Source organism: Triturus cristatus, chromosome 10 (assembly GCF_964204655.1).
Source record: "Triturus cristatus chromosome 10, aTriCri1.1, whole genome shotgun sequence".
Taxonomy (NCBI): domain Eukaryota; kingdom Metazoa; phylum Chordata; class Amphibia; order Caudata; family Salamandridae; genus Triturus; species Triturus cristatus.
The window spans coordinates 565508823-565523782 of record NC_140593.1 but is presented as its reverse complement, the minus strand read 5'-3'; the positions used below and the strand labels follow the sequence as shown (position 1 = coordinate 565523782).

The 14960-nt window shown below is 43.6% G+C and overlaps 1 long non-coding RNA gene across 1 annotated transcript in view; it reads right to left on the bottom strand.

Annotated features, from left to right (window-relative positions):
* Nucleotides 1–1134: 1134 nt before the first annotated feature.
* LOC146789739 (uncharacterized) overlaps nt 1135–14960 on the bottom strand; it is a 46133-nt gene continuing 32307 nt past the window's right edge. The window contains exon 3 of the long non-coding RNA XR_014969859.1: nt 1135–1694. This is a non-coding gene — a long non-coding RNA (uncharacterized LOC146789739). The remainder of the gene's footprint in view (nt 1695–14960) is intronic.

Sequence of the window (14960 nt, the reverse complement as noted above, 5' to 3'; positions counted from 1 at the left end):
CTGCAAGCACTCTCGACGGGGACCTCGAACGGCACAGAGCGGACTGCCGGGCCTCGAGAAGGTTTCGGGCTTGCTCCCACAAAGACTTCGGGTTCATGGCCCGGCAGTCGGGGCATGACGTTGGTGTCAGTTACTGACACGCACCTCCTGTCGCAAGTTGGAGCACAACCACGACCCAAATTCACATGAGTCGCAAGCCTTGAAGCCGGTTCGAGGACGGGACATCCCTAAGCGCACCAGGAGTCCTAGCGACTCGAAAAGAAGTCGACAGAAGTAAAAAAAAATAGTAGTCAAAAAGTGACTAGAGGTACCGCTCTCTCCGAATCTGCACTGGCGGGTGCAGAAAAAGAAAGAACTGACGTCAGCGCGCAAGGGCGGTGCCTAAGTAGATAACGCAATGTCATCCTGGCGATTACGGCGCCAAATACGAATGCGGAGTCGACCGACGCCACCTACTGATGTGCAGGGGTACTGCTACAAAAAAAAATCTCTGGATGCAGTCTGATGCCTGGGGGTAATTCTAAGGTAGGGAATCTACAACTGTCTCTTTCAGATATTTTCTTCACACTATGAAAAGCAATCACTTTTGATCATGTTTCTCAAAATCCTAGTTTAATTAGTCAAACCAACCATCCAGCAAGCTACCAGATAACTGATCCAGCGGAAGCAATGTAAAATCAATTTCATGAATATTTTCTGATTATTTCCTCTCTGGGCCCATATCAAACCACTTAACAGCCATAGCTTACATAAAAGACCCATTTGGAGGATCTAACAGGGACTTGGATATTAAGAGAACATGTGGCAAATTCTTATGAGGATCTGGAATAAGAAGATGCCATATTTGTGCTGTCAATATTCAACCTTTCAAGAGGACATTAATTGATAAACTATTTAAAGAGAAAGTTTCGTATTCGTGTTATTCTTGGGGTGGAAACTTCTTGTTGTAAGTTTATCTAAGCCTCAAATTGAATGGTCAAGAACCACAAATCACATTTTAAGCTTTGTTTTTAGAAAATCATTTAGTACAAATTAGTCACACAATGTCTTATGTCTGTAACTGTATGACATATCCCATAGACAATCAGCATAAGAAAAAAGAGATAGACAGAGACATATAGAAAGGTCAAGTTCAGCATTTAGGTTACACATACCAACTATTCCTGTGACTCCTTATGCTTCAACTCTGCATGAGTCCAAAAATTCTCCAGCCGAAGAGTTAACCTGTACTTTGCCGGCTGGTAGAGTGTGCAGGTATGAGTCAGGTCAGAAAGTTCAGTTAAAAAAAGCGTTTGATTCTTGTTACTAAGCCAGAGTTCAGTCCAACAGCATGCCAGGCAGGGAAATTGAAAATGAAGACCAGCCCAACCCCTCCTCCAAGGGACCAATTATACTTCCAAATGTTCTCATGTTATGCCCACAAAGTATCAGTTCCATCGCACATTATGGTTTCCATTGGTTGTCCACAGTGGGCTGCTCATGGTGTGATCAATACCTCACTAAGGAATCCAGAAGCATAAAGTAACTCTTTTTGCTAATTCGTCAGTTTCAACATCTTAATAATTTCCATCCTTTACTCGGAAGTAAGAAAAGTATTTTGTTCTCTGTCTGTCCATTTCCAGACGCTCTCTCTGGGTTTGCGATTGTATTGATACATTTCTGTCAAAAGTGTTGCTGAATCAGGAATGAGCCTACTGTTCGAAGAAACACAAATGAGTTTGTATTAATTATACCGTGGTACTAACACTTGTTAATATGAATAATTCAGTTTTCTTAATAAATTCACTCATTATTCTTTTCTCCAAAAGTTACATACTAATATTTGAAAAATAAAAAAATGTGTGACGTTCTTTTTAGTAGTACCAAACAGATTACTATGCGTCACTTCTGTTATTCATGTTTATTTTTACGTATTACTAGAATAAATCTGCTAATTTTTGTACTATCAAGCATTTTTAAACAACACATTTCAATCGGTTTCAAGTGTTTCATTATGTAAGCATTTCCTTACATTTATCACGTTAGGTAATCAGCAACACATTTTTCTGTGTTAACCATATTTGATTTCTTAAATGCTTGTTTACATTACATAAGCAAATAACTGTTTTTCTCTTTCCGTATTTACATCTTTCACATTTTTCAAAAAAACTTCTGCATGCTTTTATGATGCAGTAAAAGATCTCATGGTTTTCGTCATCATCTATTTTTCACAATTTACTAACTGAGATTTACGATGCTAATTTGAATAGAGAGAATTGATGGAGCGTAAAAGTTTCAAGACAATTGCTTCTATCACTCTCAAATGTTTAATGCAATGGTTTATTTTTATCTCTTAAAGAACTAAATGCACAGGTATTATCTTGAATTGACTATGGTTTCAGCAGAAGGTGATGAAGAGTCAATCTGAGCTCAACCAAGTGACCAAAAGTCATAAGCCGAAGGAACCTTAGGAAGCTGCATACACATTTGTGACTAGCAGAACATTATTTCAGCAGGCGTTTTGTTTAACAGAGTCTTAAGTATGCCCTTACCTTAGCTCACTCGTATAGGTACGACACTATAAAAGGGGAATAACATGGCTTTGCCCTTGGCTATCTTGGCAGGGGAGCAGCATTAATTTGTAAAAAAAAAAAAGAAATAAGTACCCAGGCCCAGGGCATTCCACAAGCCACAGATCATGTTTTTTTTTTTATGTGATCATTGGTGGGTAATTATGGCACTGACATTTGACAGTAGTGTGATGTTTTCGACTATTGTAGGCGACCTCCAAATGTAGGGATGGCATGAAAGTGCTAGTTTTATCATTTAAAAAAAATTGGGATAAGATCCACCTATCTGCTCCGCTAAAAATAGTCACACAACATCACCATGTGGCGAACCCATCATTTTATGCCAGTGTTTGCTGATGCTTGACACCTACCTCTAATTTTGATTACAGCACATATTTAACCCTGTTCAAAAGGATATCGACCTCACATTACAAAAATATTGTACCATACAGAGTTTGTTGCATGTAACACATAGCGGATACATTTAATCAGCTACTTTTATGCTTGCTAAATGGTCACATTTAGTCCGGGGATTATACGTGTTTTTAAGATATAGTGTCGGGCGCATTTGTCTTCTATTTTAGGCAAAATTGTATAGTGTGAAATGTACCCAATGATTACATAAATGATAATTATTGTTATCAGGGGTGTATGTCACTAATATTGCACCAATAGTATATTTAGCCAACAAAGACTTAATTGACTATGGTGTAAATGTCAAATAAATGTTTAATTTGCACCACAGTACCTACCAATTTGCTGTTTCCATTGGAAATGTGACAGCAGTAGAGACTTTGGCAAAACTATGTAATGTCATTCTGAGTTAGCACATTTCTAAAGGACAGTAAGGGAAAAATATTCAAGCCTAGTGGGTGACAAAGGAAGGATCAAATTCGATAGCAAGCATGGACCTGCAAGGCCATACTCCAGGAATGGTGTTCAGGTCTGTAGCTGCACCAGTTAACAAGACACCATAAGGATCCTTGTATTTGAAAAGTGCCTTGTGCCAGAATTTTCAGTTTCGTGATTTGTACTAGCATGTCTGCATCCCTAATGATCTGAACTCAGGTATTACCTGTTTAAGTTCTCAATGGCATTTGTAAGTCTCAAAAGACATTGCAAGTATTATAGCAGGTCATGTTCATTACCTATACCATTGCCTATCCTGAAGATTTCAGCTGTTTGGGGACTTCAGAACTAAGGAGAACATTATGACTAAAGCCAGAGTTCACCAAGATGGTTCTGGGCTTGGCTACAGGCTTAGGTGTAGAAAGGGAACTCATGATTTTCTCAAAGATATATTAATTTATCAAAGATAACATATTTCAACTGGAACTGTCAGACACACAATCAACCGTGGCACTGATAGATTGTGTCTCGCCATGTGGTTTTCACAATTTTACTGAGTTTTATGAGGATCCCAGAAAACGTTCCCAGAAAAAGACGAAAATCAATATGTTTAGATTTGAGCTTTTCCAGTCCTTTTGAAACTACTGAGAATACAGGTTGCGCTATTACTGATTTCTCAACCCAATACAAGAACTGGAGAAGAGAGTCACCGATGTAGAAGCACATTGTTTTATCTAACCCTTTTATCTCGTGCCCTACATTGTTAGCAATGCCATGTTGATTTTTTTTATTGAAAAACATTCTCACAAAGATACAGACAATAAAGAGTTCAAACAGTAGTATCCAAATTATCTATCCAAAGGCTCAATTGATTTGGTCATTGAAATCATTTAATGATATATGCACAGCACAAGAATATCTCAATGAGCCTAAAGAAAAGGAAAGAGAAAGATAGTCTCCAGGATAACAAAAGATAAAATTGTTGAAGAAAATATTTGGTAGCAGGATGATGTTTGGTGGAAATGGAGAAGGTGATGGGGGGAGGGCAGAGGAATACTCATATTGGTGCAAAACAGGGCACCAGTGTCAAGAGAGTACTGCCTCCATTGGCAAGGGTGCACACACTCAGGAGAATGCAAGAGAGGGAGAAGGGGGAGAAGCAGGGCAGGGACAAAGCAGGGGAAAGGTGATAGGCGGATAGGGGGTTCGTGATAAGGAAGGGAGCATGATTGGGGGCAGAAAGGAGTGGAAAATGTTTTCCTTGGATACAGTACCTTGATGAGCCAAAGGAACCACAATTGTTAAATAACACTGAACATGGATAAATTCAAAATAATCTCTATTAATGCTTACAGCCTTAACAATCACAATAAGGAAAAAAATATTCTTAAGTAGCATGTGACTCTTGTATTAATATTAATGCCACCTTTAGTGTGCTAAGCCAGTAAACACTTCTTTCAAGCTTTGCCAAGTCAGTCTATTTCTCTTCTTATCAGCTGCACATAGGGAAGCTACTATTCTGTTACCTCAGAATATTCTTGGTTTTGGTTTGCAATTCAAAATCTTATGAAATCTTTCACAGTGGTCTCATGTGAAAATTGATCCCACAGCTCTCATAAAGCTCTCTTGGGGAATGTATCGGTCAGGTTTATCAGCAGACACTTTAATTTTCTCCAATCAATGACTTTAGACACTTCAAAACCCAGTGTAACCAGAGAAAACCCATTTCTGCCAAAGCAATGAATATTAAAAAAAATAATTAGGACTGTATGATCAATGCCCATTGATCAACACAAACTAGAGTATATACTTACTCTCCAAAACACCATCAGTCTGCATCTAAAAGAGACTCATTTTTGAAAATGTTAAGAAAAAAACAGTTGAAGTTGGGTTTATAGCCAACTGTTTTTGTAAGACTATATAGTCCTAAGCCTTAATATGAAATTCACTCTGGAAGTGAAACATGTTTTTCACCGATCAATGGATAAAAGCTTAGTAATAGAACACAATCCTCTTTTTAGTAATTGAAACAATTTGCATGACCATTTCTTTCAAAATGCAGATTCTTCCTCCATAGAGGTTTTATCCGATACTTTAATATGTTTCATTTTTGTTTTGACTTTTAAGTTAACAAAGCAGAGAATACTTTGATATGCTATCATTCTCTCCTTCGAGTTACTTTAATATGCGATACCCAGAATTGATCTAATTCAATGTTTTATTGGGAAGAGACCAAAAGCAATTTGGCATACATCTAATGGAGAAGGAAATAGTGAATAATAAAACAGTGGGGCAAAAACTCTATTCGGAGTGAGAGACGGTAGGTAAAACTCTTGATTGGTGAACATGAAAATCTAATGCTATAAACACAATTCATACCATCATCAATCCTAAAAGCGGTCAGATTCTCTTTGAACCTAAAGAGATGGGCAAAGTTTTTAATAGCATTTTTTTAAAACATATATTGGACTCAAATCATTGCTCTAAGTAGTTGTTGATATTTTCCTTAGTGGTAATTAGAATCTCCCATATTAGCTTAGGAGGATGCACACGTTTTCTTCTTGATAAAATGTCTACAGTTAGAAAAGCTTTTGACATGCAAACTGCAAAGCAGCTAGAGAGGATAGTTTTCCAGTTGAAGTTTGCAAGGGTTTTACATATGAATTAAAGCATCCGCCTGCTAAATTATTTGATCACATCTTAAAGGGCAGACTTATATTCCAGCTTCCTTCCATAAGGGTATGCGAATGTTTCCCTAAAAAAGGGAAAAAGCCTCTAGATCCAAATTTGTACCCCCCTATTAAACTTCTTAACGGTGATTATGCAATTTTACCTCAAATATTAGCTGCATATATAATAGCTTGAGCCTCCTTATTCGTACACCCCAATTAAAATGGTTTTGTTCCCTCTCAACAATTATATACAAATACTCGTTTTGTAGCTGAAGCGATTGAATCTCTCTGTACCTCAGGTATTCCGGCTGCCTTAGTCCTAGAGGTAGAGAAGGCATTTGACCTTGTCAGTTGGGAGTTCTTATTGAGGTATTACAAACAATGGGCTTCACCACCTAGATGGCAAGGTTGATAGCTGCCTTAGAAATACACAGGCTGAGAATTTAGTGTATAACTGGTTTATTACTTAGGACTAAATTAATTCCCAGAAGTGATATCTGAATTCACTGGAATGTAAGAGTGTAAAGTAAATCAAAATAAGAGAGGGATACTGTTTATTACACAAGTGGAAGTACTCCCTCCCACCTTCAATTCAATTGAACTATAATAATCCTAAGAGATTGCTGGTTGTTTGAATTTATAAGAAATATTCGGATCTCTTTGATCTGAATTAAGTTCAACTTTCATAAAAGGTGCAAGATTTGGAGGAAGACTGGAACCAGCTGCCAATTACACTAACTTCAAGGCTTGTGTTAAAAGCTGAATATATCAACACTTGCTATTTTTATTTGAAGAATTGCAATTTATTCTATTTGAAATTGGAGTGTTCAATAAGTCTTTTTTTGTGTGGACACAATTGTTTTATGTAAATCTTCTAATGTATGTCTCTCTAATGAAATTTCACATGAAATAAAAGTGGCAGTTTTACAGATACAAGTTTTTATGATAATTAGTTCCTGGTTCAGATGCTTGGTGAAAAAGCACACAACAGGCTTTCCTTCAACAAAAGTCACACAACCCCAAACTGTTTTGATACCGCTCCTTAAGTGCATGTAACATCTATTAAAAACTTTTAACTAGAAGATTATGTATCCCTTATCTTCATGCAGAAACGCCAATAGAAGTAGCTTGTAGAAAACTATTTCCCTGAAAAAATCATCAATGGGTAGACTAAGGAATGGGGAACATTGGTAGTTGAAAAACCTGTTCCCTTGAGATGAGGTTCACGATGTGCTCTAAAATGAAAAAAACTATGTACAATGGTTTATTTTCTCCTAAATTCAAATTTCAGTGATGCTACATGGTTTGTATCAGTGAAACTGAAAGCTTTCTTTAGCCAAAACAATGTTCACAGAAAAACCCAGTTACATTGAGCATTGGTCAATGGGCTATTTATTTCTGTACTTGTATCAAAAAGAGAGGTGGGACTGGGAGCAGATGAAGATCCAGTGCCCGCGCTCCAAAACTATAATCAAATCAAGGCTGGGTGTCACTGTTCCTAACAGTGGCGAGCAGAGGGATAGGGTAGGAGTACCAGAGAAGAGGCACTCCAAAAAACCCATCATACAGTGCGCGTCCCCTGCACCAACCGTTGGATCGTCCCACCAGAAAGGTGGTCCGCTATGGTCTTTTTCATCACCACAAACAGGCACCAGCCATATTTAAAAATAAGGGGAACCTAGCATGTGAACTAAGATTGGGGTAGCCAATTCACCCTTGCCTTTGGTCTATAGAAGATCTGCTGCACTTTATCAGGGCCAAAGAGGAGAAAAACATGTCGACCCACACTCAACTTAACTAGCTACTTGGGTACATTACTGACCCTACAAGTGGCACTAACACTTGTCATATACAGCTGTATTCTGCAAAATCCCAGGTCAGATTAAAAAACATCTCCTAGCCAGTTTATTTTATTTATTTATTTATTTTTTGATGAACAATCACGCAGGCATACACTGTTACTCGCCTACAACCCGGAGGCCGGCTGTTTCATCTCGGACAGGCTCTACACAACGCAGCTTATCCCACATCCCGGGGGCTGGGCATCACTGTCGTCGTATGCAGTGAGTTGACATCTCTATCTAGAAGTGCAGCCCATCTCGCCATGCCTTATCATCTGTTCCCTATTAGGGACTACAAAGTTTTCTCCTTAGATCATTACCAAAAACTTAACAGCAACCCCCCCCACCCACGTCGATAAATCCTGTCTGCTGCTCCCAAGGCCCCCCCAACACAGTCAATGCCTGTACATGTCATGCTCTCTGACATGCCTACTATACCTATCCGATACGCACACAGTTGAACATTGCCAGATGGCCTTTTGTATCCTCTAGTTCTGTCAGGGTTGTCCAACCCCAATTCAGAAAAACATTGTTGAAAAACACCGTAAGATTCAAATCAACAGGAAGAATAGGGAAGACTAAGGACCAATGTAAAAGATGGCCCAAGACTAATGCTAAGATGGCCGCCAAGGATTTCCTTTTAGGACAGCGTGTTGGCGCTCTAGTGTTTACCCGCAATCAGGCAGATCCAGGTGAAGCGCCCGCTCTGTGGCGCACTTCACCTGAGCATTGAGGGAGAGTAGGCTGCTGAAGGTCGTCGCGGAGTTTCTCAGGAAAAGACTTCGTCACACCTAGCACGCCTTTTCCCCGTTCCAGAGTTTCCTGAGGAGAACGTTTTGAGGAGAGCTTCGAGCCAGTCCATGAAGATTCATGTTCATAGAAGAGTGCGGTAAGACTGTGCCGTGAGGAACAGTGGAATGCGCACTAGTCTTTAGATAAGGTGTTGTTTAGACCTCGACGCAGTAGTAGAGAAAACGCAAGGAGGTTTTAGCCAACGACATTTTCTGAGTAGATATCAGCGGAGAATTTAGCCTAGCTGGTAATACGAGAGAGAGCAAGTAATTACAACCACAATCTTACAAGGCACGCTTATGGAGAAATTGTAAGAAGTAAATTTGCATAGACTTTTCCAGAACGAATTTCATTCTGCAACCCAAGGAGTAAACAGTAAAATATTCAACTGCAGAGTGCAACAAAATATAGAAGGAGTAGCAAGCAAAGGACACTTACTTAACAGAATCCCAATTACCGCCCAGCTGTAAACTCCATAGGTGAGGAACCAGTAGATTAGAAATAGAATTAGAAAAGAGAAAATTCAAATAGGGAAAATTAACTCACACTATCACTTCAGTTACAGCACATTGAAGCAAGAAAAGAAAAAGTGAAAAGAGAACAAAGATACACAACAGAAGAGAGGCAAGGGTCACACACAGACAGGGTAGGTAATCCAGTGAAGGTTCTAAAATAGCGAGAGAGAGAAGTAAACAGACTAGGACTAATTGTGTTACTTATATTTACAGTCTATAAGCTGTCGCGCTAGCCAGAAGAAGACAAGAAAAAGAACTCAGAAGAAAGAAAAAGACGCAGCAGTGTGGCCGTCTCTTCTCTGTCCAATTCCCCTTTCCCCCCCTGGGTTTGTTTGGCACTCGCGCAAATACAGTGCAGTGCTGAAGAATCTGGGAGGGGCATTGGGAGCTTACGACGTTCTGCTCCTGTGCATTGACTCGAGTCAGCGGTTTGACAAGTTCTCAAGCTGTACCCTGGAATGCACGCCCCCCTCTATACCGCAATATTCGGAGCATCACCAGCCGTCGCAGGACCTGCCTCAGTTTGCACCAGCATCCGCGCGTCCAGGGCCGACGCTCCTTCTTCCCCAGCCCCAGGCCTCTCCCCCGTACCACCCCTCTTGAGGTATTCAGCATACAATCCCCAAAAGTTCTTTGGTCTGCTTCTCGAGGGCAGCAGTTCGCTAAACGTCTCCGACTGCGTACAGCAATAGAGCACGTCTCGCTTCCACTGTGCCACTGTAGGCAAGGGACCCCGCATCCAACATAAAGCTACCCTGCGCTTGACGATCAGCATGCCCATGTCTACTAGTCTATGCGCTGCCTTTGGAAGCCCCTCGAATGTCCCAGCAGTGCCACCGCAGGATCTAGTTTTAATTCCAAGTCAGCTATCTCTCCAATCCGCCGAAATATAGCCTCCCAAAATGTACCTATGCCGGGGCAGTTCCACGCCAAATGCATGAAGTCTGCAGCCGGGTGTGCACACCTCTCACATGTCGACCCCTCGCGCAGGCCATATCTGTGCAGCCTTTCCGGCGTGTAATATGCTCTGTTTATGAATTTTCATTGAAGTGTATAAGTCTATGCTTGCCATGCAATGCGACGGATACCAGCACAGCAATATGACCACATGGCATCGCCTATCACAGTGCCCAAGTCCCTTTGCCAGGCCAAGCGAGCTTTGGTATATTTTTGGGATCTCTGCGACATCACTATGCAATATAACTTGGACATCATCCCGTGAGGGCTGTTGTGCTTAATTAGAAACGATAATTCCAGGATCTCGGGGGGTTCAGCCATATCCTCACCCAGGTGTTGTCGCCATGCGCCTCTGACCCTATAAAATTGAAATCGCTGTAGCGGAGTTTAGGTCTCCAATGTCGACGCCACGTCGTCCCACGTTTTAGCGATACCGTCCTTAAACAAGTCTCCCATCGTGTCTACCTAATCCCCGCAGGGATCGCACAACTCCACCGTCCCTGCAGGGGGACAACCAAACCGCCCATTCAAGGGGCATGGCCGGAGAGTATAACAGTGCTCCCGCAGTCCGCCTGAGCAGCCAGTTCCATGCATGCCGAGCAGCGTTTAGTGAATCTAAGAAACCAGTTCTACGATCGGCTGGCTCAAACATGACCGCAGGCAACGGGAGAGGCGCTACAAACAACCTCTTGAGCTTTAGGTATGGAATTGCGTCACCGCCGTGTATCCAAGCATGCGCCTGTGCTCCCTGTGCAATCCTGTAGTATAGTTCCATGTCAGGCGCCCCTAGGCCCCCCATGTGGTATGGTAGCGTCAGGATGCTCCAACGCACACAGGCTTGCTTCCCGGCCCACGCCAGCCGTAACAGAGACTTAGTTAGCCTAGCAAAAAAGGTACGCGGCAGAACTATTGGGATATTGGAGAACAAAAATAAAAATCGAGGCAATACTACCATTTTAGCGATGGATATCCGACCCATCAGCGACAGGGGGAGGTTAATCCATGTCTCCACGTCTTCCTCAAGTTTATTAATGGCCTTCCCATAGTTCTCAGTGAAGACTACATCAGAATCCTTGTGCATTTGTATCCCAAGGTATCTAACCGAATCGTCCGACCACTGCAGTGGGTACTCCATTTCAAACGGGGCGGTGGATGACGTCAACGGAAATGCAATGGACTTGTTCCAGTTGACCTTTAACCCAGACAGCGCCCCGAACTGCACGACCTCCCGTAGCACTGGCGCCAAGTTACTCTCCGGCTCCCTGACATAGCTTTCCATCATATCGTATAGTAGTCTCCACATATGCAGACGACACCTTGCTCTAACGCCTCTCAGGCTGTGAGACTCACGCAGGGCCCGCGCCAGCGGTTCAGCCACCAGGGCGTATAGTATGGGGGAAAGGGGGCAGCCCTGACGCGTCCCCCTGGAAATCGGTATAGCATCCGTAACCAGATCTCCCAGTCTGATCCTGGTGGTAGGGCCCTTATACAGCACCCCAATCAATTGCAAAAAGACCGGTCCCAATCCCATTTTGGTCAGGACCTGTCGCATAAAGGGCCACTCCACCGAGTCGAAGGCTTTCTCCATATCAAGGAAGACTGCAAGAGCCTTCGAGTCTTGTCGAACATGCTGCAATACACCAAACACCGTCCTAAGGTTATACGTGAGGTTCCTGCCCGGCACAAACCCTGCCTGCTCCGGGGCCACCAGCTCCGCAGTGAGCAACGCAAGTCACGTGGCTAACACTTTCGCGAATAGTTTAGTGTCTACGTTCAGCAAGGATAATGGTCGATACGAACTGCACTCCTCCAAGTCTTTGTCTGGCTTGGGGATGGCTACCAAAATAGCCTCCCTCATGGAAGGAGGCATGGCCGGTGACGCACAAATCGAACAGCGCAGATAGATGCGGGAGCAGTAAATCGATAAAGGAGCGGTAGAAAGCGACCGTGAGGCCGTCGGCACCAGGGGCACTGTTTGCCTTCATCCCCGCCAGCGCCTCAAGGATTTCGTCCCTCTCTATAGGGAGGGCCAAAAATTCCCTGTGCTCATTTGAGAGGAAGGGTAGCTGGATATGATCTAAATAGTCTTGTATGCTTTCGTCCATATTAGCCTGTTGAGATGCATACAGGTTAGCATAGTATGATAGCGCGCGGCAATGTCTGCCTCTTCTTTCAGTCAATATTGCCCCATCTTCCGATCGAACTTTAGTGACCGCCGCCCTACATCTACGCGCTTTTAATATATTGGCTAGTACGGAGCTAGGCCTCTCACCCTCCCCATACACTCTGGCAGTGGCTTACTTCCCTAGGTGCAGCACCTCCGCATCTGCCGCTTCATGGTATTCTGCCAGCAGCGCCTTCAGCCCTTCTGCCATGTCTTCCGATGCATCCGACAGCTGCGAGGTCTCTACGTCCCGCAGCCTGCTTTCCAGTGTTGCTAACCTTTGCTAAGCATTCTGGGGTGCTGCGATCTATCCGGCAATCGCCACCCCTCTGATATAAACTTTAAATGTTTCCCACACCGTTTGGAAACTATCCACTGAACTTAAATTAGTATCAAAGAACGTTGTGATCGCCTCTGCCATTTCTTCTTTAAACAAGGGATCGAGGAGGGAGTATGGGGGGAACCGCCACCCAAAAGGAGGTATAGTCTTACTAGGTGTAGCCAACGTTAGCAATATGGGAGAGTGATCCGATAGGGTGCGCGGCAATACCTGGCACGCTCGGACCTGCGTCATGAGCGATGAAGACGCCAGCCAATAATCTATACGAGTATGCAGGTTATGATAAGCCGAGTAGTGCGTGAAACCCCCCTCCCCAGGGTAGAGAACTCTCCACACGTCTGAAAGGGCCATACAAAGCATCCCCCTCCCGATTGTCTGTAATCTGGTCGGGCCACCCGACCTATCAAGATCGGGATTCATAACCGTGTTAAAGTCAGCGATCCCCCCCCCCACCCCTCCCATAGCACGTAAGCAGATCCACAGTCCTTGATTCTCTTTGCAAGTTCCGAGTAAAACTCCGGACAATCATAGTTAGGCCCGTACACGTTAACCTGGTTTAACCCTATGCGGATGGTGGGGGCCGGTATGCGCTGTCGCGGTATCAGGGGAAGGGACTGGATTTATTATTGGTTAACACCCCTCTGGCGTGGGTTGTGAAGCCGGCCGCATGTGAATTACCCACCAGCCCTCTCACGCGCAGCATCTGGCTACCACTGGGGAGGTGCGTCTCCTGAAGGAAAGCAATGTCCACATTATGTCGAGTGAGGTAGTGCAGCACCTTGCGCAGCTTCCGGTGGTCGTTTAGACCTCTAACATTCCAGGTCATCACGCTAATAGGGACGTGCAACCCGCTCCTTGAAGTGTTACTAGCCTTGCCTGTCCCAACTGCGGCAGTTATTGTCTACTACTGTGTGCCGCATGCGGCGATTACGTGGACGAGACCCTTGCAAAGCCAATGGACATATCGACCCCAGAAACAAAAAGACAACTAACTGCAACCCCGTCCCCCCCCTCCTCCCACAGCAGCCCCCCCCCAACTTGGCCTTGCCGCGCCCCATCCAGGGTCTACCCTCCCCGCCCACCTCCGAACCCTGAACAACTTAACCTCAGCAAAAGGTGGACTGCACTCGCAGGCGGAGGTCGCCCAGTCCGTAATATATAACAACTTATCGCTGTATCCGCCTGCCTGGCCTCCCATTGCAGCAAACCAATCTCTGCCCTACCGCCCCATCCAAATCCCCTCACCGCTCTCCTTTCGGCATCGCCCGCCACTCACAGCCGCGCACACTGCTATCACTCTCTCCTTTCGCACAGCCTGCTAAATAAAAATATTCGCCTGTGGCAGGAGCCACCTGCTTCTCCTAGCCAGTTTTAACCCACCCATCACCACACTCCACTCTGCACTCCACTTTGGACACCCTAGCCCTCATCTGAAAGCAACAAAATCTAAAGATCTCAGCCAAAGTGACCCTTCAGGCGACCCATAGGGCATTGCAGCACCGGCCCGATGAGAAGCACCTGCCCGATGATGAAGTATGACATCCCAAGGGATGTGTAAGGGCAACAAGAAACAGTCTTGTTGACTGACCCCTCTGATCCTAATAGTGAGGTGTAGACGGAACAGTGACCCCATGTGGCTTTGACTAGATATTTCTGCAACATAAACAATTTACAAGCCAGAATGATAAGCTAACTAATAAATACATTGAAAGTTCAGATTCACCCTCATACGAATTTGGAAATCTGGAAAAAAGCTTCTAACCACAATGATAATCGTGCTTGCTGGAGGGCAATTTTTTTAATGAAAATGTGAATATTCACTCAAGGGCTAGTGTATTATACTCCAGATTTCTTGCATAAGCAAAATCAGAGAATTTTCAGTGTGTCTCCAAGATGTTGAGGAGAAGGGGCGTGGACCCACATGATAATGACATGTCCTCAATTACAACAATATTGCAACTCTAATAAATATGACCCATAGTGTTCTCCTCAGATTTCTTACAAAAACAAAAATAAAGATTTATGCTAGCCGTGCGCCACTCAAGAATTGTCACTCTTACGCCCTATTAAGTTTGATTTATCAAGCCACACAAGGCCACGTTGCATGGCCTTGCATGGCTTGATAAATCTAGAGAAATGCATGCAAATCTCTGCGTTACATTGCTTGGCCCCAGGAAGGCATTCCATGGGTGGAGCGTGGGCGTTCCCACGCATCCACCGATGGAAAATCTGGGAATGCACCAAAATCAATTACTGGTAGACCTGGGAATGTGTCAAAATG